Raw genomic sequence first — 24,351 nt, forward strand, 5'->3', positions numbered from 1 at the left:
CTTACCATCATTATCTGGTGGCTGCACCACTAAAGCCACTTGCCCCGCCTCAGCTGACCACTTCCCTTCCATCCTGGATACTTCTGGTTCCGCAGGTTCTTCCTTGATGACCTGACCGCCACCCAAGGTTGACTGAGCCGAGGCACCACCATCCGAAGTCCCCTCCAAAGCAGCCAAATGAGAGAGTATGTCATTAATTGATGCAGACTTGGAAGCAGCCCGCACTGGTCTTTTGCTCGCAGGCCCAGCAGCCGGGGCAGCTGCTGACCTAGCCTGTTCTAAAGCCGTAATTCTGGCTAGAATATCCCACCTTACACGGCCCCCTTCCTCCTCATCCGAGGACAAGACCTCTGCAGGCCACTTGGCAGTGCGTGCAGCGGGCTGCTTGCCCTTAGAGGTGCCAACACCCTTCTTTGGGCCCATCCTGCTCAGATTTATGTAATGAGCCTATTACAAGTACCACTGGATAGGATTCCCTCCCCAATACACCCTGCACGCTGCAAGCAAACCACCAAAGAAATTGGGTAGACAGGTGAGCTGAAAGGTCACCCGGGGGGGGGGGTTATGGTAATATCAGGAAAGTGCTGGTGTGCAGCACAACCACTTAACCACTATGCCACAGTAGCTAAACCACTATGCCCCCGTAGCTATAAGCAGGGAGATGAAGAGCAACCAAGTGCTAACCACAAGTACCCCAGGACCCAAACAGGCTGAAATTGGAGATGCGGGGGACAACCCAGCTCTCCTAATCTGTGTCCACAATTCAGCCCCAGCCCAGGCTGGCCAAGAATATGTAAAATGGCCGCCGCTAACCAGCAACCTAAAATGGCCGCCCCCTCCCTTGTAGGCAAATTGATTGCAAATGGCTACCCGCACGCAATAAAGGCCAGAAACCTAGGAGGATCCTCCCCAACAGGCCCCTATAAAAACCTGCATGGGCACCCTGCAAGCCACTAGATAGCCCCACCAATGCCCCCACTTTATTTGGAGGGGGAGGGAGGAGAGCTATACAATGGCCGCCAGAAAAAAGGGGGGGCGTAGCCCGCCTTAAAAGGAGGCTGCACGCCTCTACCAGGCAATGCCCAGCCCCACTCGACAGAATGCCCAGGCCATAGCCCACTGCAAAAGGAGGCTGCACGCTGCTACCGGGCAATGCCCAGCCCCACTCAGCAGGCTTCGTGCCGTTAAAAGACGCTAGGTGGCACAAGCGGTGAGGAACCAGGGCCCAGGCGGAAACCCATCTCCAAAGCAGGGCAAAGAAATGCGGTCCACTCCCTGTAGGGGCTGCCACCCGGCTTGTCCTTGCAGAAGAGAAAAAACGCTGTGCAAGCAAATGCCGCCCCGCAAGCTCCGCACTGTGGACAAACATGCGGCAGGAAACCAGGGGATGAAGACCCTTCTCTTGGGCACCACACGAAGCCTCAACTAGGCGAAGCGCTGCAGCCGCGGCATGGAGAACAACGCCAGAGCCACCAGCTCTCCTGAGAACACGTCGTCCCAGGCCTCATGCAGGGGAAGCGAACGGCATGTCCTGCTTCAACCAAGCACGAGGCAAGACTGAAGCCACGGGGGCGGAGGAGCCAACAAACGCTGCAGGACTCCACCCCCAAAGCTGAGCCCCGTATGTAGGGCTAGCCCACTGCCTCCATCCTTCCAGGGAGGCCAAGGACTGCCACCTGCCTAAATGGCTTATGCCATTGGCAAGGATGGCAGAATTAGTTGGGGGAAATAGTACTAAAGGAGCCAAACGAGAAGGGGTAACTAGGAATCTCCAGCAATGTTTATAGGGATTATTCATTTAGAGAACTCTCAGAATAAACCAGGCAGATGTTCAACTGGAAAGGTTTATTTTATTAAAAAGAAAATAACATATTTTCTGTTTAAAGAGAAAATAAAGTATACAGCAAATCACATACAGTACGCATACAAGAAAATCAGGGAGGAAAGTTGGAGAAAGCAGTTGGAGAAAGCAGTTAGGGAGGGTGATAATTACTAGTACTGAAGACAGGAGGGGTCTGCAGAAGTAGCAACAAAAATGACCAGCATATCAAGGCAAGAAGAAGGGTAACAAGTGAATTTGAGGGTAAGTATATGGATCCAGAACACACACACAGATCACATGGCTGGGAAAGCTCAGTTATAAGACAAAATATACCCTGGGGTAAAACGGGTGTCTGCCCCAAATCAATAACTTAAAGGTGTATCAGGAAGAAGAAAAATAAGCGAGCAGAGGTTTGAAGTGAATATCTGGAATGGGATATAGATATAAATATTGCTTGATGGCCTGGTAGGTACCTGGTAGGTATGCTGAATGGCTTTAATTGGGGTAAATGGGTAAAAGAGGACTTTGATGAGATTAGGCAGGGAGTTTTTTCAGGAAGTTTCATTATCTGTGTGTCTCTCCGGGGTGTGGAGGGATAGTCAGTCAGTCACCCAATTCTGACTCATGTCCTGGTAACTTTCCAGTCCTCCTGCCAAATCATTTCCACAAATATGTCCATAGGATTACTCAGAAGCAAGGTAAGCAACTAAGCAGTAAGCAGCAAGTGGTCAGGAATGGTATTCTGTGTGAAAACCATCCCTCTTAAAGAACACAATTACAGAAAATATAACTTCAGGCGCGAAGCAGATTTGAGAACCTTTCAAAGAGTTTACGTATCAGTCTAGACAGTACGGAAGGCATGAGATTAAAGTTGCAATTCCTGAGAACAGACAGTTACAAGGTCAAAGCGCTGAGAGTTTCATCATCATCAGGCCTGGGAAAGCATTGTTAATATGACATCAAGGCATAGCATTGGCAATGGCTCGCAATAACAGGACAGAATGAAACAATGACATGGATGTATGGGTACCGACATGACAATATAAATATAAATATAAATATTATATATTTATATTAAAAAAACTTAGAGGACGGGAGTTGTTCAGAAGCAGATGCTTCTCCATGCTGGCAAATCACCCATTATTGTCATGTAGCATAACCTAGGAAAGCAGTTACCCTGCTTGCGCAGATGGTAGAAACAGTCACAATAGCCCCTGGCAACAGGACAGCATCCAGCCACCTGGGGCTCTGTCAGGCAGCTGTGCTTAGGTGTGCCCCTCAATTAAATATGGAAAGGTGTGCACATAGAAGCCTTCAGGAAATGTCAGCCCTGTGGATTTTAAGAGCTCTTTTTTATCTTCCCCAATGATCATTTGTTCCAGTACTTTTTTTCCTTTGGTTTGATTCTTTGCACAGATCAGCTGATCTTTCTTAGATGGTTAGGTATAAAGGTTCATTGTGTATTTAAATAGCGTTCACGTGGATACCACTCTGAAACTTGCCAAGCGGACAATCCTGACAGGGCTTATAATCTTCCAAAATGAAAGGAGACAACATGGAACAAGTACACATTCTGTTACCAGGGCCTGAAAATGGCAGATGGTTGCCCAGAGGGAGTACAAGAATGACTTTTGTGGGCAGAGTCTGAAAATGGCATAGCATCACCTTATTCCAGGAAGACTGTGGGAGACACTCCAATGTTTACGGAATGTTTAGTGTCTTTGAAGTGTAACTCTTGAGTTCAAAGGCAATCTTACATATTAGTATCTGGGGCAGCTACCCCTGGCCATACCTTGGGTGGGTCTCCTACATTGCCTGCAGGAGTGGAGAACAGAGCTAGGAAGATCACCTGCTTCTGCTCTGGCATCACAAATTTGCCCTCTACCATGTCACTTCTCTTGCATTTTGGCAGTGGGTGGGATAGTAGCAAACCAGCTGTATGGTGCCCCCACTCACTGAATACTGGAAGTCAATGATAAGACATCTGCACCACAACTGCAGAGACAATGAGGATGCAATCAGTTGGCAGAGTGTGTGTATTTGCGGGGGGAGGGAGTCCAGCTTTCATCACCTCCGTGCAGTGCAAGAGAGGCAGCTGCTGGTAGCAGTCTGATGTTTCAGGACACCTTATGCTTGTGGTTTTCAGTCCTGAAGAGTGGAGTTTTACCAATTTGCTTGGCGCTTGGAAGAAGATAATTATAGGTTGCAAGTTTTGAGATGGGCCATTCCTGGAGATTTAGAGGTGGAGTCTGTGGAGGACAGATTTTGAGAAAAGGAAGGAACTCAGCAAAGATGTGATGTTCTACAGTCCACCATCTGAAACTACCGTTGTCTCTACGGGGACTGATTTCGAGTCTGGAGATGTGCTGTAATTATGGGAAAACATCCAATCTTACCTCTAGGCTGGCAATCATATGTGATTAACTCTTTCCTTCCCAAATGCCATTTTCACATTTGCACACACACCTTCCACACATTCAAAAACTGCTCTTGGCCTTCTTGTGGGAAAACATATGGGAACAAATTAGGTTGGGGGAGATTTTGGAAGTTAAGAGGGGTCAGCCTTGGTGAGTAATTGGATGGCGGACCTCCATCAAAGACCAGGTTTGCTATCCAGAGGCAGGCAATGGCAAACCACCCCTGTTAGTCTCTTGTCTTCAAAACACCAGCTGGGGTTGCCCTAAGTCAGGTGTGACTTGACAGCACTCCCCCCATCTCCACCACAAATGAATAAATGAGATTAAAGGGGATGCAGTTTTATCTATGGGCCACTAGATGACAGAAGAGAAAGCTGTTTGGAAATAAAGCTAGTTTTACATTCAGGATTTCAAATAAACATGGTTTTGTGTGTGTGTGTGTCCATGAGTGCATGTGAGCACATTTGCACACACACGTTTGTGTGTGATGTGTTGTCAAGTCTCTTCCAACTTATGACAACCCTATGAATTAATGGCCCTTATCTAGATAGCCTATCAGCAAAAGTTTTTTTTAAAGGTGTCACAGTTAAATGTCTGTTATTGAACAAGCAAAGGTTCAGATATCTTAAACAGTTGGGATGGTTGTGAACTAGCTGATGAAATGGTTGTAGAAAAGTAACATTTTTGTTGCTATAATCACTGCTTCATAAGACTTCCAATGGGCTCTGTAGCATACTCTGTAAGATTCAACATGAGTTTTCTGCCAACATCTTTCCAGATGTCCTCCAGCCTTTTTACAGATCACCCAGCTCTGTACTGAACCACAGGGCTGGTTTCCACTGTTAGGGAGGGAGGGCCCTATTGCTTCAAGGAGCATTGAAAACAAAGCAGTTGGGGGTTCAGCCCTTTTGAATTGATATATGATTGGGTTTGAGGGGACCCCTGGAATTGGTAAGAGTTCAGTAGAAGATGGAACTGATTTAAGCACCAGTGTTTGTTGTGGACTATGTAACAAGTTGCAAAACTCAGTTGGGAAGATGTTAATTCCCAGCACACTTAGAACCTTTAATGTAACAGAAGTGTGCACATTTGCATTTTTAGAGAAGGGGTCATTTGTTTTTTCTACCAAATGTACCTTTTTTATCCTGTTATGTAGTAAAGTATTCTTATAGAGCAGAACCACAGAAGTCTGTCTACTTATTTCCACTGCGCTAATATCAAACTCTGCTACTTTGCTATCTTACTTATCTCATTGAATATGTACCCCCAACAAAGGGCTCTAGAGAAGAAACCGAAACCCCTAAAAACTCACAACCTGCAAACAGCTTGGAAAGGTCCATTTGTGGTTAAACAAAAGGTGGGAGAGTCTCATGATCCAATCCTGTTGTAAAACCTGCCAATACCACATCAACAAGATCAAGAACATTTTACTCCAAATAACCATTTGACTAAGAGGAAGGGGAGGGGGTTGGACAGAGCTGCCTTTGAAATGGACTTGAAGATGCTGTTATGATGATATAGGATTGGACTGTAGATTCTCCTTATAATTGCTTCTTTTGCATGTGTCTTGAGAGAAGTTGTTTTGTAATGATTTGAATATACACTTTCTATGCCCAGAAGATATCTTCTCTAATGCACGGTATGAGAGAATCATTGTAGATGGAATTTAACTGTGTGTGTGTGTTATGTGCCATCAAGTCGTCTCCAGCTAATGGCGACCCTATGAATGAAAGACCTCCAAAATGTTCTATCTTTCATAGACATGCTCAGATCCAGCAAACTGGAGGATGTGGCTTCTTTTATTGATCCAGCCATCTCATTTTTGGTCTTCCTCTTTTTCTGCTGCCTTCCACTTTTCCTAGTATTATTGACTTTTCCAGAGAATCTTGTCTTCTCATGATGTGACCAAAGTACGATAGCTTTAGCCTTGTCATTGTAGCTTCTAAGGAGAATTCAGGCTTGATTTGATCTAGTACCCACTTACTTGTCTTTTTGGCTGTCCATGGTATCTGCAAAACTCTCCTCCAGCACCACATATCAAAGGAATCAATCTTCTTCCTGTCAGCTTTCTTTACTGTCCAACTTTCAAATCCATATATGACAATGTAGAATAACATAGTTTAGATTACCTAGATCTTGGTTCCCAGGGAGACATCTTTATCTTTAAGGATCTTGTCTAGCTCCCTCACAGCTGTTCTTCCAAGTCTCAATCTTCTTCTGATTTCTTCACTGCAGTCTCCCTGTTGGTTGATGATTGAGCCAAGGAATCTTACTATATAATTGAGTAAGCGTGTTTCAGACAACTCACTTTATACCCTGGTGTACCACCAGAGGGCGCTCCTGCAGATGAAAGCCCAGGTAACTCAACATGTCGCTCCAGAAAACATGGCATGGTGGGAAGCCGAGGCAGGGAACAGGAGCGGAGCAGGTAGCAATGCCCTCCCCATGCCTAATCCTGGCTGGTATTTGGTGCAGAGCAGGTGGCATTGCCCACCCCCCACCTTAACCCAGGTGCTTTAGGAGCAGACCAGGGGGCAATGCCCACCCCTCCTTCAGCCAGCTGGTATTAGGAGTGGAACAGGTGGTAATGTCTTCACCACCTTAACAGAGCTGGTATTAGTACTGGAGCAGGTAGCAATGCCCACCCCCTTCAGGCAGCTGGTATTAGGGGTGGAGCAGGTGGCAATACCCACCCCAACCTTAACCCAGCTGGTATTAGGAGCAAAGCAGTTGGTAATGCCCATCTCCCACCTTAAACCAGCTGGTATTAGGAGCAGAGGAGGTTACATTGCCTGCCCCCTGCCTTAACCCAGCTGGTATTAGGAGTGGAGAAGGTGGCAATGCCCACCCCCACCTTAACCCAGCTGGTATTAGAAGCAGAGCAAGTGGCAATACCCGCCCCCTTAAGACAGCTGGCATCAGGAGCAGAGCAGATGCCAATGCTTACCTCTGCCTTAACCCAGCTAGCATTAGGAGTGGAGCAAGTGGCAATGCACACTCCCTACCTTAACCCAGTTGGTATTAGAAGCGGAACAAGTGGCAATGCCCACCCCCTCCTTATCACAACTATCATTAGGAGCAGAGCAAGTGGCAATGCTCACCTGCTGCTGTAATCCAGCTGGGATCAGGAGCAGAGCAGGTGGGTATGCCCACTCTCTGCCTTAACCCAGCTGGAATTAAGAGCAGAGCAGGTGGCAATGCCCACTTCCCTTCACCCAGGTGGGATCGGGAGCAGAGCAGATGGCAATGCCTGCCCCTTCACCCAGCTGGGATCAGGAGTGGAGCAGGTGCCAATGCCCATCCAGTGCCTTCACCTGGGTGGGATCAGAACAGAGCAGGAGGCAATTCCCTTCTTCCATTTACCCAGCTGGGACAAGAAGTGGAGCAGGTGCAAATGCCCGCCTCCTTCAACCTTCTGGAATAAGGCACGGAACAGGCAGCAATGCCCACCCCATCTTCACCCTGTTGGAATCAGGTGCCAAGTAGGCAGCAATCTCTGCTCCCCTTCAACCTGCTGGAATCAGGAGCAGAGAAGGTGGCAATGCCTGCACCACCTTCACCCAGTTCGAATCAGGAGTGGAGCATGTAGCGAAGCCCACCTCCTACCTTCGCCTCTCGGGATCAGGCAAGGGGCAGTGCTCACTTTTCCCTTCACCCAGCAGGGTACAGAAGGCAATGCCCACCCTCCACCCAGCTAGGATCAGGAGCAGGCAGCAAATCCTGCCCCCCTTCACCCAGCCATAATCAGGCGCAGAGCAGAAGGCAATGCCCATTTTCCCTTCACCTGGCTGGGATCAGGATTGGAGCAGGTGGCAATGCCTGCCCCCCTTTACCCAGCCTGTATCAGATGTGCAGCAGGTAGCAAAGCCCACCACCTCTTCATGTTGCTGAGATCAGGTCTGGATCACGTGGCAATGCCCATCCTCTCCTTCATCAGCCGGGATCATTGATGGAGGAGGAGGGAATTCCTGCCTGCCCGCTCTCCCCTTTCTAGAGCCCGTTGTATTTTTCCACACAATGGGCTTTGTTTCTAGTTATTAATGATGAGTGGCTTCTCTCTCTCATCAAGGAGGTTTCCTCCATTCACAAAAGAGTTGCCTTTCAGCTCAGTTCTGCCCAGCATTCTGCATATAAATGGCTAGGTCGGGCCAGGAACCCCTGTGAATGGGAAGGAGGTCGACTGGTCATTTCCAGAAATTTTTCTGCAAAAAAAGATGATTATACCCTTTACCCACTCTTCTATTGTATCCTCACCCATCCAGCCATCGTGGGTCATCAAATATATATATATATATTTTACACCTATAGTTCCTCCCAGAAAGACCTAATCAAACTTTCCTAGTTCATTGTCCCACCTTGGAGACAGTTCAGCAGCCTTATTGTCTCACTCGGGAGACAGTTTCCCTGTCCCACCCTGGGAAGAACCATTAAGGCATTGTTTAAGGGCAGAGACTCTCAGTCCTGCCTCAGGGCACATTACACAGTGTATATGACCGTCCTGCTATGTGCTCAGTGTGTGTGTGTGTTCTGGACCCTACACACACCCTCAGATGGCATGTTTGAGCCCTTCTCCTTCTCCTTGCCATGAAATACTGGTCACTGAAGCTGCTCTCCCTTGGACACTCTCAACCTTCTGGACCTGGTAACTATAAAACTAACTCTGCAATTCTCTTCAGCTTTCCCCCCTCTTTTTTTCTAGTTTGTTATGTGTGTGTGTGTGTGTGCTGTGTGTTTTATGTGCAATTGATCTGTAATATTTTAAATAAAAAAACCTTTTTGATTGAATATCTGCCTGCTTATTGAAAGGGTTCTCTAGAGGAATGGATCCTCGTAGACATTGGCGCACAAGACCCCATAGTTACCAGCCTCTTGCATAGCTGTCTTCCTTGCTTGCTAATTCCCCCACAAATTTTCTTACTTGCAAGGAGACCAATTCCAGTAACAAGAGGCCTTGAGTGAAGTGGCAAGGTACAGCAAGCATGAGTCAGCATAGGCTGCTCGACTGACTGCTCCCAACCTTGTTTTTTCTTATTCTTTTTTATTTTCAACTATATTTTGGGTGGGAAAGAGCCTATCTGACATAGAGACCTGCACCTGGAACCAAATGATGCAGAAGTCTGAAGGTGCATCTTCACATCCAAGTTGCACCCCCTTCTTTCCATGGAGAAGTAAGTACTAGTACTTTAGTTTACATGACTAAGGAATGACCAGCTGTCATAGCTCCCTGAGTAGAATTCTGCATCTGTGTAGGTCCTGAGTTCTCATTAGGTCCCGAGTTCTCATACCACCTCATTTGGTGATGAAGACTTGGCACTCCTTCAGGTGTGGGAGCCTACCTTTTTCAGAGACTTCTATTTTTTTTTTTTACCCAAATGGTCCTGGAGATCCATGACCACAGTACACTTTTTGGACAATCCGCTTTTGATATTTTAGGAAAACATTTTCTGTTTAGCCTTTTTGCTCTTTTTCTTATGCTTGTTGTGCATGTCACTCAGTTTGCCTAGCCAGCATGCTGTGCCACAGAACAAACCTCAGCTGCTCCCAGATCCAGCGGGTCCTTCAAACCTTTGGCCTTTTTTGTCTCTGCTTCATTGCTTCTGTCCTTTAGACCAGGACAACTTGGACAACAGTAATGAAGAATTGGACAACTTGGACAACAGTAATGAGGAATTACACAATTTTAATGTTGATAATGAGGAAATTGAAGTTGTTCAAGATTTTCTATTCCTTGGCTCAATCATCATCCAACAGGGGGACTGCAATGAAGAAATCAGAAGAAGATTGAGGCTTAGAAGAGCATCTGTGAGGGAGCTAGATAAGATCCTTAAAGATAAAGATGTCTCTCTGGGAACCAAGATCAAGATAGTCCAAACTATGATATTCCCCTTTGCCATGTATGGATATGGAAGTGGGATGGTAAAGAAAGCTGATAGGGAAAAAAATGATTCATTTGAAATGTGGTGCTGGAGAAGAGTCTTGCTGATACCATGGACAGCCAAAAAGAGAAATAAGTGGGTACTAGATCAAATCAAGCCTGAATTCTCCTTGGAAGCTAAAATAACAAGACTAAAGCTATCGTACTTTGGTCACATAATGAGAAGACAAGGTTCTCTGGAAAAGTCAATAAAGCTAGGAACAATGGAAGGCAGCAGGAAAAGAGGAATACTTAATACAAGAAGGCTTGACTCAATAAAAGAAGCCACGCCTTCCAGTTTGAAGGATCTGAGGAAGTTTGTTAAAGATAGAATGTTATGGAGGTCTTTCATTCATAGGGTCGCCATAGTCAGAGATAACTTGACGGTACATAACATACACACACAACTTGGCCATCTCCTCTCCTTTCCAATGGCCAGCAGCTGTGCAGACTTCACCAATAACCCCTTCTCTGCTTGTTCCTAACCTGCAGGTGCCTAGAGAAGCCTCATTGGCCTGCTGACTCTTTGCAACCTCAGCTCTCTGTGCCTATCTTCTGCTCTGACCACTTGCCGCTTCAAGGCCAGTCTTCAAACCCAATTACACCTTCGCCAGCTCATGCCCACGTTAGCAGTCAGACCTGTCCCTCATGTTATTAAGAAGGCTGGGTTAAGGTAGGGTTAAGGTAGGGGGTGTGCATTTCCACTTGCTCCACTCCTAATGCTAGCTGGGTTAAGGCAGAGGTAAGCATTGGCATCTGCTCTGCTCCTGATGCCAGCTGTCTTAAGGGGACGGGTATTGCCACTTGCTCTGCTCCTAATACCAGCTGGGTTAAGGTGGGGGTGGGCATTGCCACCTTCTCCACTCCTAATACCAGCTGGGTTAAGGCAGGGGACAGGCATTGTAACCTCCTCTGCTCCTAATACCAGCTGGTTTAAGGTGGGAGATGGGCATTACCACCTGCTCCTCTCCTAATACCAGCTGGCTGAAGGGAGGGTGGGCATTGCCAACTGCTCTGCTCCTAATACCAGCTGGGTTAAGGTGTGGTGGCCATTGCCACGGGCGCTGCTCCTAATACCAGCTGGGTTAAGGCTGAGAGTGGGTATATCTACCTGGCCCTGCTCCTGATCCCAGCTGCACGAAGGGGGGCATTGCCACCTCCTGCACTCCTAATATCAGCTGGGTTAAGGTAGGGGGCCAGCACTGCTATCTGCTCCACTCCTAATAACAGCTGGTTAAGGTAGAAGGAAGGCATTGTCACCTGCTCCACTCCTGATCTAAGCTGGCTGAAAGGGGTGGGCATTGCCACCTGTTCTGCTCCTATTACTGGCTGTGTTAAGGCTGAAGGTGGGCATTGCCATCTGCTTCACTCTAATATTGCCTTGGTTAAGGCAGTGGGCATATTTAACTGCTCTGCTCTTGATCCTAGCTGCATGAAGGGGGGGGGCATTGCCACCTGCTCCACTCCTAACACCACAACAACTATATAGCCACCCTCACAAGAACTGAACCTGCCAATATAATACAAGGGCAAACAATGTAATAACAATATACCAAATATCCACTCCTAATACCAGCTGCTGGGGGTGGGCATTGCTACCTGCTCCAGTACTAATACCAGCTGGGTTAAGATGGTGAAGACATTGCTATGTGCTCCACTCCTGATCCCAACTGGGTGAAGGGACTGCAGGCATGCCCACCTTCTCTGCTCCTGATTCCGGCAGGTTGAAGGGGGCCGAGATTGCTGCCTGCTTGGCTCCTGATTCCTGCCCCCCTTCACCCAGCCATAATCAGGTACAGAGCAGAAGGCAATACCCATTTTCTCTTCACCCGGCTGGGATCAGTAGGACTCAGGAGTGGAGCAGATGGCAATGCCTGCCCCCCTTTACCTGGCCTGTATCAGATGTGCAGCAGGTAGCAAAGCCCACCACCCCTTTCTGTTTCTGAGATCAGGTGTGGAGCAGGTGGCAATGCCCACCCCACTCCTTCACCATCCAGGATCAGTGACGGAGGAGGAAGGAATGCCTGCCTGACCCCTTTCCCTTTTGTAGAACCCAGTGTATTTTTCCCCACAATGGGCTTTGTTTCTAGTAGTAACATACTTTGTAAACCGCTCTGAGGGGTCATGAAGTTGTCCTGAAGGGTGGTATATAAATCGAATGTTATTATTATTATTAATGTCAATCCTAGAAGTGACGATGTTAGGTTTCAGTGTTTTCTTCTCCTTTGTATTTGTTTCTTGCTAATGCTATGTCTTTTAAAACTTATATCTATTTACCCTATGGCATTGTTTATGGAAATGTCCTCGATACTGTATGGAAATGTACTTGATACAGATTGTACTAATCTCATACTTTGGCCGTTTCCACGCGGTCTATAAATAGCGCGAGAGTCATGGAAGGCTGCCGGCTTCCTCGCGCGATTTTTAACACCATCCGACTACAAAACGCCATAAATCACCGTTTGTGGCATTTTGTAAACAGATGGCGTCAAAAATCGAACGAGGAACACGGCAGCCTTCCGTGAGTCTCTCTCTACTTATAGACAGTGTGGAAAAGGCCTGTGTAATCCGCGAGAAAAACAAACTATAAATGACATAAATGAATTGTATGTTTATGTGGCAATGGCTGAATTAACTCCTTATATGCATAATAGACCTTTTTCTGAATTTCAGGAAAAATAGAAAGTCTTTTTTGATTATGTGACTGAAAGATAGATTTTTTTAAAAAAAATATGCTGAATATAAAATGGCAAGTTTAATGTATTTTTACATAATTTTTTACAAAATCTGTGATGGGGTATACAGGCATACAATTCATTCATCCATTCAGTCACGTCTGGCAAAGTTCCATGTTCCATTTTGTTCCATATACTCCTCTTGCCACTATCCACATATACTTTAAAGAGTTCATTGAGTTCTTTTGCAGTATGACTTGGTAAGATATTTTTTTTAAAAAAAACATTTTCTTGGATAGGTTGAGAACAAACATAAGAGGAAAAAATATACATTTCACTACTTCTTTCTCCTATTGAGTACAAATTTATCCCCAACCCACCCTTTCCCTCCCCCTCTTCAGACCTCCAACAGTGCTTATATCCTATAATTCATATATTGTTCCCTCTGCTTCTATTATTTTCCATAAGGTTCAAAGGTAAAGTTACAATCAATACTGAATTCAACAAATTACATAGTACTCATCAAAAATTATCTATAGACCACAATTGGTCTTTTACATACCAATTCTTTTGCAAATAGCCTTCCAGTTTTCTCCAATCCATCAGAAAATCATTTGAACTTTGTTATTTTAGCTTTCTAGTTATTTTGCCCATTTGCACCATATACAAAAGTTTTTGTATCCACTCATCTACTTCTGGTATCTTGTCTTGTTTCCAATATTGTGCATACAGCAGTCTTGCCGCTATAATCATATACCATAACAATGTTCTATCCCTTACATTTATAGTTTCTAAATTAAGTCCTTAAAAAAAACATTTCAGGATTTTCCTGCAAATTACATTTCAAAATTTTCAATATTTCAGCATGAATAGAAGACCAAAATTGTTTTGCCTTATCACAAGTCCACCACGTATGGTAAAAGGAACCTTCATGTTCCTGACATTTCCAACATTTATTTGACATTACATTATTCATATTTGCTAATTTTTTCGGCGTTAAATACCATCTATACCTCATTTTATAACAGTTTTCCTTCAAATTGACACACGTGGATATTCTCAGGGCATTTCCCCATAAATACTCCCATGCTTCCATTGTAATCTCTTTATTAAAATTCAATGCCCATTTCACCATTTGAACCTTGACCACTTCATCTTCTGTATACCATTTCAATAATAGTTTATAAAATTTCAAAATCATTTTTCTATCATATCCTAATAAAAGTTTTTCCATTTCTGAGTTTTCCTTTCTAAAACCAAATTTCTTTTTATCTGACTCATATAAGTCTTTAATTTGTCGGTATTATAGCCATCCATACTTAAAAGTTCTCTTCTTTCTTCATTTTAACTATATCTCCATGTATTAACAACAAGTCTTTGTAAGTTAACCATTCCTTCCCTTGATATTCCGAATGCGGTTTTATGACTTCTGCAGGAACAATCCATAAAGGTCTTCTTTCTTCCAAATTTTTTTTTATATTTCAGCCATACAGAGAAGATACTTTTTCTTATATAATGATGTAAAAACATACCATCCATTTTATATTTATCATACCATAAGTAAGCATGCCAACCAAAAATATTGTTATGCCCTTCCAAAGTTAGCAACTTACAATTAGTTAAGTTTACCCAATCTCTTAGCCATGTCAAACAAATTGCTTCATGGTATAATCTCAAGTTTGGCATTTGTAAACCACCTCTTTCTTTGGCATCACCCAATACCTTCATATTAACCCTTGGTTTTTTGCCCGCCCAAACAAAATTTAACAATTTCCTTTGCCATTTATCAAATTGTTTCACCTCTTTAACAATTGGGATTGTTTGCAATAAAAACATTACCCTTGGTAATATATTCATTTTTACCACAGATATATGGCCCATCGATGACAAGTTCAATTTATTCTATTTTATCATATCTTTTTCCAGTTGTACCCAGTTTTTCATAGTTGTTCTTATATAAATCTATATTTTTCATTGTTAACTCAATTCCCAAATATTTTGTTTTTTTTTTACCACTTCACACTCAGTAAGTCTCATTAACTCCTCTTGCTTTGCTTTGGCCATATTTTTACATAACAATTTGGACTTTAATTTGTTAATATAAAATCCTGCCAAATCTCCAAACTCCTTAATCTTGTTCAATAGCAACGGGACTGGATCTTCCAAGATAAACATCACATCATCTGCAAATGCTCTAAACTTATAGGAAAAGCCTTTCAGTCTTATACCCTTGATACTTTGATCTTCTCTTATTTGCCTTAACAAAATTTCTAAAACCAAGATAAACAACAAGGGGGAGAGTGGACATCCTTGCCTTGTACCTTTTCTAACTTTAAGTTTGTCAGTCACAATGTCGCTTGCTGGTCTCCGTATACTGCCTTTATGGCTTTTAGAAATCCTTCCCCAAAGTTCATTGTTTCCATTATTAAAAATATAAAATCCCAAAATCAAAGTCAAAAAACCTGCTTGTTCTTCTCCAATAAATTCCATTAAGAATACCTTCAGTCTTTCAGATAGAACTCTTGCAAAAATCTTCTAGGCGTTGTTTAAGAGAGAGATAGGTCTATAGTTTTTAACATCAGTTAGGTCGTATACCTCCTTGGGAATCAACAAAATATTGGCTTCATTCCATGAATTTGGTATTTCCAGTTTCTTCATAATATCATTCTTGTTGTTTGTGACTTGTAATGGCCTATGGCTGAATACAATAAACTTTCTATTCATTAATTCATAATATCATTCATCAAAACTTGTAGGACCAGCACCAAGTCCTTTTTCAGAACTTTGTAAAATTTAGCTGAAATCCCATCTGGGCCTGGCACCTATGACTTGGTAAGGTATTGAATAGTATATTTTTTGGTCTAACATGAAGTGGAGCTTTAATATTCTTTGCATCTCTTCATGTATGTTTAGCCAATATCTGCTTGCTTTCTTGAATGTCCACCACATGTGATAGAGTGTTGCATCCATTCATTGACATTTCCAGCACCTTCCATTATAGTCCTTATTGATTTTTGTAATATCCTTAGGAGTAATATACCATCTGAAAAACATTTTATACCAATTCTTCTTTAACGTTTGACAATTTGTTCATTTAATTTCTTTTGTTCATAAAGATTCCCTTTGGCTCATAGAGATTTTTTTTTTAGGTTTTGCATCCATTTTATCATACAGTTTTTAACTTGTCAGGATCTGTCATAATATGAATTCTTAACCAGAGTTATGCCATATTAAATTGAGTAGTTGTTAGTCTTTCTCTCCCTCCAGGTCTGAGTAGTAGCTTGACCACAGTTTCCATGGGAGAGGATGTCGCGTCTTATCTGTTTTCTTCAGCGTCGACCTTGAGGAGCCCGCTTTCCCACAGAGGAGCACTCAGCAACGTGAACTCTGGGGGAGGCTGGGAACAAAGGGTTTGATGTGTAGCAACTTTCACTTTGTACCTCATTCCTAACAAAGCTTGTGTTCAGCCAGGACCATCCTGGTTCTGGATTGTGGACATCTGTGCCTGAATGCTGTCTTTCTAAGACACCTTTTGAACCTTGGCTTCTTGCAGAAGGGAGGAAGGCAGACTCTGGATAACTGAGATGCCATAGTCTGACATAACTTAATCTGATTCCATTTCATTCAGCAGCAAGATATATATACTTTTCCTTAGTCGACCACCTTCTTTAGATATTTGCTTTTTAAATTTGAACACCGCTTGATGGTAGAGCGACCATGGGATGTTTTTTCTGTTGAGCTTGAATTTCTTGCCATTTTTTAAAATTTTGCCATGCTTGTTCATCATATATACATAATTTACAAGATTCGTTCTATTTCTTGTGACCTGGCAGGGAGTTGTGGCCACAATTGAAATGTGAGTTGGCTTGCATGTTTTGGCAGGCATCCTGGAAGAACTTTGACAGCTCAAATTCTGAATAAAGTTCAGGATTTTTGAAAAACAGACCTTTAATATGGTTCTGGTTTATTGAGGAAAAGCAAATAATGGCTGAGGGGACTGGATTGAGAGAAAATGAAGGAAATCTTAATAGTTTGATTTTTCCCTCTCAGCAATCTTAAAGATTCATATTTATTAAAGTTGCATGCTCAATAAAATCTATTTCTTAGGAAATGCCCAGTTTGTTTGCTGACACACATACACAGGAGAAAAGTGAACGATTACTTATTATTGTTAGGAAAGTCCCAAAATTATAGAATCTCTTTCTGATAGAAAAAGTTAAGGTCCTTTCTTTATACAAAAAAAAAAGTTATTTAGTCCAAACTCATAATAGAAAGAACCTAGTTCCTTTTGCAGGTTGCTAAATTTCATTTAGCGTTAAAGGAATCAGTTGGTTATACAGTCATGTTCACTAATACAAGTTATAAGCACTACTATTTACTTACACATATATATATCAATATAGAATCATACAGTAAGATGAGATGAGTTGTCATAATTTGGGCACTAACAGCAAATTCTGAGATAGGTTAAAGTGACACAGTTATATTGCAAATTTTACTGATTATGGGACTTTTCCAGCCAAAGATCAGAAAGAATCCAGGAGATGTGATTGGTTGAGAGAGGTGGGCAGATGTACCCAAAAGTGTATAAAGATGGACATGCAACCTGATGGAGGGAAGAAAGGGGAAGAAATACTTTCCTCTCCACCTCTGTTTTGCAAGTACACTGTCCAGAAGGAGATGGTGAAACTCTCCCTCTTCAATGCAGACCTCTTGGATTAGTGAGATAACCTGCTACACTATGATAACAGTATATATTTTAAGTATTGCAACATTTGCTTCTGCTGGTCTTTTTAAAAATAGATATAAAGTGAGTCCTAGGGTTCTACTCTATGTAATTCAAATGTTCCTGCATGTTACAAACTGGTTTCTTAACGCTCTGTATATGAGTTTTGAAGAGGCTTGGTCTGAATAAATTTTATAACCTTATGAAATGGCTATTTGGTTTCTTTCCTTCTTCTTGGAGGTATCTTCCCACAACAAACTTAGAAAAGATTCTTTCTTGCAGGCAAGGCTTAACTTGGTCATAGAAGGCCAGTTAACACTGTGTCCACATAACTTACTCCAGCCAGGTTGTAATTTACCACTCTAAGCACATGGACTCATCTACACACTCTGATACTGGGGTAAATCTGTCTTCGGACTACTTTTTTGGGTCCTGTCTCTCAAACTTTAATGGCTGTGTTCATTCTTGCCTTAAGTGGCTCATAATACTACTTGGAGTTTGTCTTTTAATTTTACTTCTTGTTGACTGCCCATTCTTCTTACAAGCATTCTACGTTGTTTTAAGGCATTGTTGCCTACATCCCCTCTGGATGACAGTGATTTTTATACTCTTTGAGCACCCCAGCTCAAATGGGGGAATCTGCTAGAGAATTGTGGGATATCTCCCTTTAGCAAATTTAGATTCATTGATCTGAGAAAATCCTTTTTACAGCCTACAGCATTTGTTTCTGAAATTATTTTATTTTTTTATGAAAAAAAGCACAGTGAGTTTAATTCCACTATAAACTGAAGGTTAAGAATTGTTTACATCCACAGTTATTCAGGTCTGGTCTTGTAGCATTCTCTCCCAACTATTGTATGAAATTAGTGGTGCCATCTAAAAATGTTATTATTGTATTTCTTTGAAGGTCTGGCTCTGACCTGTCAATCTACTGTGTTCTGAAGATCATGTACCTCAACATGATGTTTCTATGAACTTGTTCAGTTGTATTGTCGAAGGCTTTCACGGCCAGAGAATGATGGTTGTTGGGGGTTTTCTGGGCTGTATTGCCATGGTCTTGGCATTGTAGTTCCTGATGTTTTGCCAGCAGCTGTGGCTGGCATCTTCAGAGGTGTAGCACCAAAAGACAGAGATCTTTCAGTGTCACAGTGTGGAAAAGATGTTGGCAGGTCATTTGTATCTACTCAGGAGGGGTTGGGTTGAGCTGAGTCATCCTGTAAGAGTTTCCCAGGATGTGGAATGCTAATGGCGGGAGGCTTCACTGTATCCTGAGGAGGTTCTTTTGCATATGGATTGGTGCTTGATGTGCTAATCTTCTCTGCAGGGCTATTGTCGAGTATAGAGTGTTTCTATGAACAGATGGATGGGGGTGGCCATGGGGAGCCCTCTTAGCCCAGTTATAGCAAACTTCTACATGGAACATTTTGAAAAAACAGCTCTAGAATCAGCACCCCACAAACCTAGTGTATGGTTCTGGTTTGTGGATGATACATTTATCATTTGGAGCCATGGGGAGGAAAATTGATGGGGGTTTTGAATCATCTCAACAACATCCACAGGAACATACAATTCACAATGGAGAAAGAAATTGAGGGAAAACTCCCATTTCTGGATACCTTGGTCATCCGCAAAGCAAACTTTCAGTTAGGTCATAAGGTCTACAGGAAACCAACTCACACTGATCGGTACTTACACAAAAACTCCAATCACCACCACCGACAGAAAAGAGGCATAATGAAAACATTAGTGGATCGTGCAAGACAGATATGTGAGCCGCACTTTCTCAATGAGGAAATTAATCATCTAAACCACGCACTTCAGGCAAATGGCTACTCCAGAAATGAAATCCGAAGAGCAATCAAACCCAGGATGAATCAAACAACCAAGGAAAAACAGTCTCCTACAGGAAAAGTGTTTTTGCCATATATCAAAGGAATTACTGATCAGATGGGAAAGCTTATGAAAAAGCATAACCTTCAAGCAGTATTCAGACCCACCCGAAAAATACAACAGATGCTACAATCAGCAAAAGACAGTAGAGACCCCCTCACCTCTGCAGGAGTATACTGTATACCCTACAGCTGTGGACAAGTTTACATCGGGACAAGAATAAAAGAACACGAAAGACACTGCAGACTTGGACAACCTGAAAAATCAGCAGTGGCTGAACATAGCCTAACTCAAACAGGGCACAGTATCTTATTCCAGGACACCAAAATACTGGACAACACTTCCAACTACTTTGTCAGACTGCACAGGGAAGCCATTGAAATTCACAAGCATAAGCAAAACTTCAACAGGAAAGAAGAAACCTTAAGAATGAACAGAGCATGATGTATTGTCGAAGGCTTTCACGGCCGGAGAACAATGGCTGTTGTGGGTTTTCCGGGCTGTATTGCCGTGGTCTTGGCATTGTAGTTCCTGATGTTTCGCCAGCAGCTGTGGCTGGCATCTTCAGAAGTGTAGCACCAAAAGAGAGATGTCTGTCTTTTGGTGCTACACCTCTGAAGATGCCAGCCACAGCTGCTGGCAAAACGTCAGGAACTACAATGCCAAGACCACGGCAATAAAGCCCGGAAAACCCACAACGAACAGAGCATGGTTTCCAGTTCTGAAAAACACCAGGCTAACAAAACACTCTATACTCGACAATAGTCCTGCAGAGAAGATTAGCACATCAAGCACCAATCCATATGCAAAAGAACCTCCTCAGGATACAGTGAAGCCTCCCGCCATTAGCATTCCAAACCCTGGGAAACTCTTACAGGATGACTCAGCTCAACCCCACCCCTCCTGAGTAGATACAAATGACCTGCCAACATCTTTTCCACACTGTGACACTGAGAGATCTCTGTCTTTTGGTGCTACACCTCTGAAGATGCCAGCCACAGCTGCTGGCAAAACGTCAGGAACTACAATGCCAAGACCACGGCAATACAGCACGGAAAACCCACAACAACCAACTTGTTCAGTGTTTAAAGAACAGTGTGAGATCATATCGATTGTATACTATTTTCAATGTTAACTGAAAGTTATAAAATACTGCTGTTGATTTTCCCTGAATGCATTCAATTCCTAAAATGGACTGTATCAAGACTTACTGTAGAATAAACCTTTTTTTCTATGAACACCAACTTTTATGCCTAGATCTAAAATTGACTAAGGGTGCTGGTTTGATTTCTCCAAGAAAAACCCAGTTGACTAAGGAACTAGAGTCTCATGAGAAATAGTGACCACCATTTAACTTACTTCCATGTGTCTGCTCCCTACATTGTTCAGAACGACACACATTTTGAGATTGTCAACCCAGTTATTGATTCAATTCATTTTCATTTGGGCTAAAAGAGCCATTGAGCAGACTCTGTGCTTACCCCCTGTCACAGGCAATAAGTTTGAACTAAAAAAGCAAGATTCAATCAACTATGTTACCAAGGGTAATATGGAAGTTTTGAAAAACGAGCATTAATCAAAATTACAAATTTCATACGGCCTAGAGAACACAAGCTCTTGACTTCATTGAGTACAGGAGCCCACAAGGTGGAAGTTAGGGTTTCCAGGGGATGCTCTAGAGGAGCTCCCTCTGTAGCCCCTGCCTCTGTTGCAGCCAGCAATAAAAAGGAGGCCCAGAAGATATGCAAATTCAGGAGGCACTATGTTGAGGGATTCACTAGGCTCATACTTAGCCCAATAATGGGGCATTGACAATGAACAACCTTTTTAAAGTCACAGGCACAGGGGTGGGTGGGGTGATTACCTAAGGAGAGCTTCCTCCAGTCACCAATTCAGATGTGGAAGCTGCTTCATATAGGAATTCAAAAATATGCCGAGTTGTCATTACATAAGCTCAGTCAAAGCTCCTCTCCAGACGATGAGGGAATCCCGTTGATGACAGAACTAGGGAAATATATAAGAGACGTCAGTGTACATACAGGTTAACAAATCTCTTCAACTGAAAATTTGCACAAATCCAAAAAGGAGAGGGGAAATAGGGAGGCAAACAGCCTCTTCTTGTGTGCAGATCCAAATGCCTATTAAGGATATATCTCTTAAAATTAAGTCATGAAAACGGTTCAGCCAAGTCACAAGCACCAGTATGTTTTCATGTCTGAGAAACTTTTGAAGGTAACAAACCATGGAGATTATAAAAAAAATAGTTTATTTAGAGAAATAAACTTGATGCATGCATTCCTACAGTTGAGGGAATAAAATAAGTTCTCGGCATCTGCATTTATAACTTTCCAGCAAAGCAAGAAATACTTACAGTACAGAGAATCTCATACAGTTCAATAAAGATTCAGTTGTTCAAACAAATAGAATTTATATGATTTCCTCTATATGATAGATTGACAGGTCATGACTAGCATTTAGCAATGTCACTGTCATAAAAACTTTCTGCATGGCTACAACAGTTTAATAAAATAAGAAGAGAAAGAAAATGCTCAAGGCCAGGGCTAAAAGGTGTGGACATAAACAATTTTAACTTTTCATGAGTAATGAAAAATAAGTTGCAGTGCTTGCTTTTTGAGGCCTTTACATTGTTAATTTTAATTGTAGGAACAAGTATGTTAAACAGAAAGAGAGCAGAAAGGATTCATTCACAAGCATTAAGTAATCTATATCAGTGGATTTTAACTGGTAATCCGCGGGCTCCCCCAAATACCTAAACACTATTCCTTATATTAGGGGTGTGCAAGGCCTGACTGTTTTGGTAAACATGATTTGGTTTTAATTGAATCAGGAAACCATTTCGGTATTCAGGGAGTACTGAATTGGCAAGCCGTTTCAGTATTCGCATTTCGGCTAGATTCAGCCATTGTTTTCAAAGAGAAAACCTTCTCCCGGCTTTCTGGGGGTCTGGGGGGGGCATTTTCTATCCAAATCACACCAAACTTGGTGGAGACCTTTTCCTAACTCTCCTCTAACTACTCCCTGAGTTTCAGAAAGATTGGACTTTGGGGGGCATGTAATACCCCCCCAAACGAGGTGCCCCATCCCCCTACAGACTCCATGGTTCTCTATGGGGGAAAAACAAGTCATCTTTCTAGGTGGTTCAGGGGACCTGCTCTCACCTGTTCTCCCACCCTCCGCCAAGTTTCAGGCAGATTCCACTTTGGGGAGCCATTTTATGGCCTCCCAAATAAGGTGCCCCTATCCACCTCCACTCCACTATTCCCTACGGGGGAAATAAGAGAGGCTTCTCTGGCCCCCAACCTTCAGGGGCCCATCTCCTACCTGTCCTCCCACCCTCCACTAAAGCTCAACCAGATCCCACTTTGGGGGGGCATTTTATGTCCCCCAAAAGTGGTTCTCCTGCTACACCACTTTGTCTTTCTACTGTGCGGAAGACTTCCACACTGCAGAAACATATGTGATTGGGACTGCCAATTGCCACTGCCACAGTCCACCTGCACCCAAATACCATACACCCCTCCCCAAAACCTAACCTCCCATTTCCTGTGGCCAGCTACTTTCTATTGATTCCTGTTATGGGAAAATCTCCCATAGCAGGAACCCATGGAATGTGGCATCTATGGCCACAGGCACAGTCCCCCTTTTAAATCCACCCCCACAGCCCCACACTGATCCAAAGAAACCCTCCCCAACATTCCCACACCGGCCACAACCCCAGGAGCAAGCTGGCCAGCTGTCCCCCATTGTTCCCTGTGATGGGAACTTTTAAACTCTCTCTCAGGGCAATTAAGCACAGCCCAGGGATGCCACAATGGTGGGCACACTGCTGAGTGTGAGCTTGTCCCTGTGAAAGAGCACCTGAACCACAGACACCCTCCCCCAAATTCTCCCACCACCTACAGAGATGGCTGGCCAGCCAGCCCCATTGTTCCCTATGATGGGAATCAACTGCACAACAAAGAATAAAACACAAGCCTACACTGAATAAAGTTTTTTTTAAAAAAATATTTTCTGACTTTCAAAGTATAAGTAAGCAAAGCATTGTGACACATTATACCAGCAGTTCCCCACACAAAAAAATAACACAACTCACTTAACATCAGAGAATCACAAAAACACAATTCTTGTCAAAAACACTTTATTTCTTTAACTGCTTTTGGTTACACAGTAGGAGGTTACAACAGGGCATAAAAGCCGTCTATTACACAAAACTAACTAACACAACTCACTTCACATCAGAGATCCACCCAAACACAATTGCTGTCAAGAACGGTGAAGTGAGTTGTGTTATTTTGTGTAGTAGACTGCTTTCATGCCCTGTTGTGCCCTCTTACTGTGTAACCTAAAGCAGTTAAAGTAATAAAGTATTTTTGACAGCAATTGTGTTGTGGGTGATTCTTTAATGCGACGTGAGGTGTTATTTTTACAAGATGCAAAGGAAAGAGGCGGAATGCAACTGCCCAATCTGAGACTTTATCATGATGCAATCTGCCTAGTTTGGTTGAAAGAATGGATGACATTAAAGAACAAGAAACTATTAGCCCTAGAGGGATATAAAAAAATATTTGGATGGCACGCATATTTATGGCATGACAAAGTAAAGGTCAACTCGATGTTCCTGCATCACTTTGTTCGGAGAAGTCTATACATAATCTGGAAGAAGTACAGAATTTATCTACAAGAAGGAACCCCTTTGTGGGTGGTTCCATATGAGGTGATAGACCCGAGAGCTGTTGATAATGAACAACAATGTTTAACGTATAAAGAAATAACTAAAACTGAAGCATCCAAACTTAGAATAAAGACACAAGAGGAACTATCACCTAACTACGATTGGTTCCAGTATAGACAGATCAGAGACTTATATAATTCGGACTCTGTAAAGG

This window comes from Eublepharis macularius, chromosome 1, assembly GCF_028583425.1.
Source record: "Eublepharis macularius isolate TG4126 chromosome 1, MPM_Emac_v1.0, whole genome shotgun sequence".
In the NCBI taxonomy this organism is placed as follows: domain Eukaryota; kingdom Metazoa; phylum Chordata; class Lepidosauria; order Squamata; family Eublepharidae; genus Eublepharis; species Eublepharis macularius.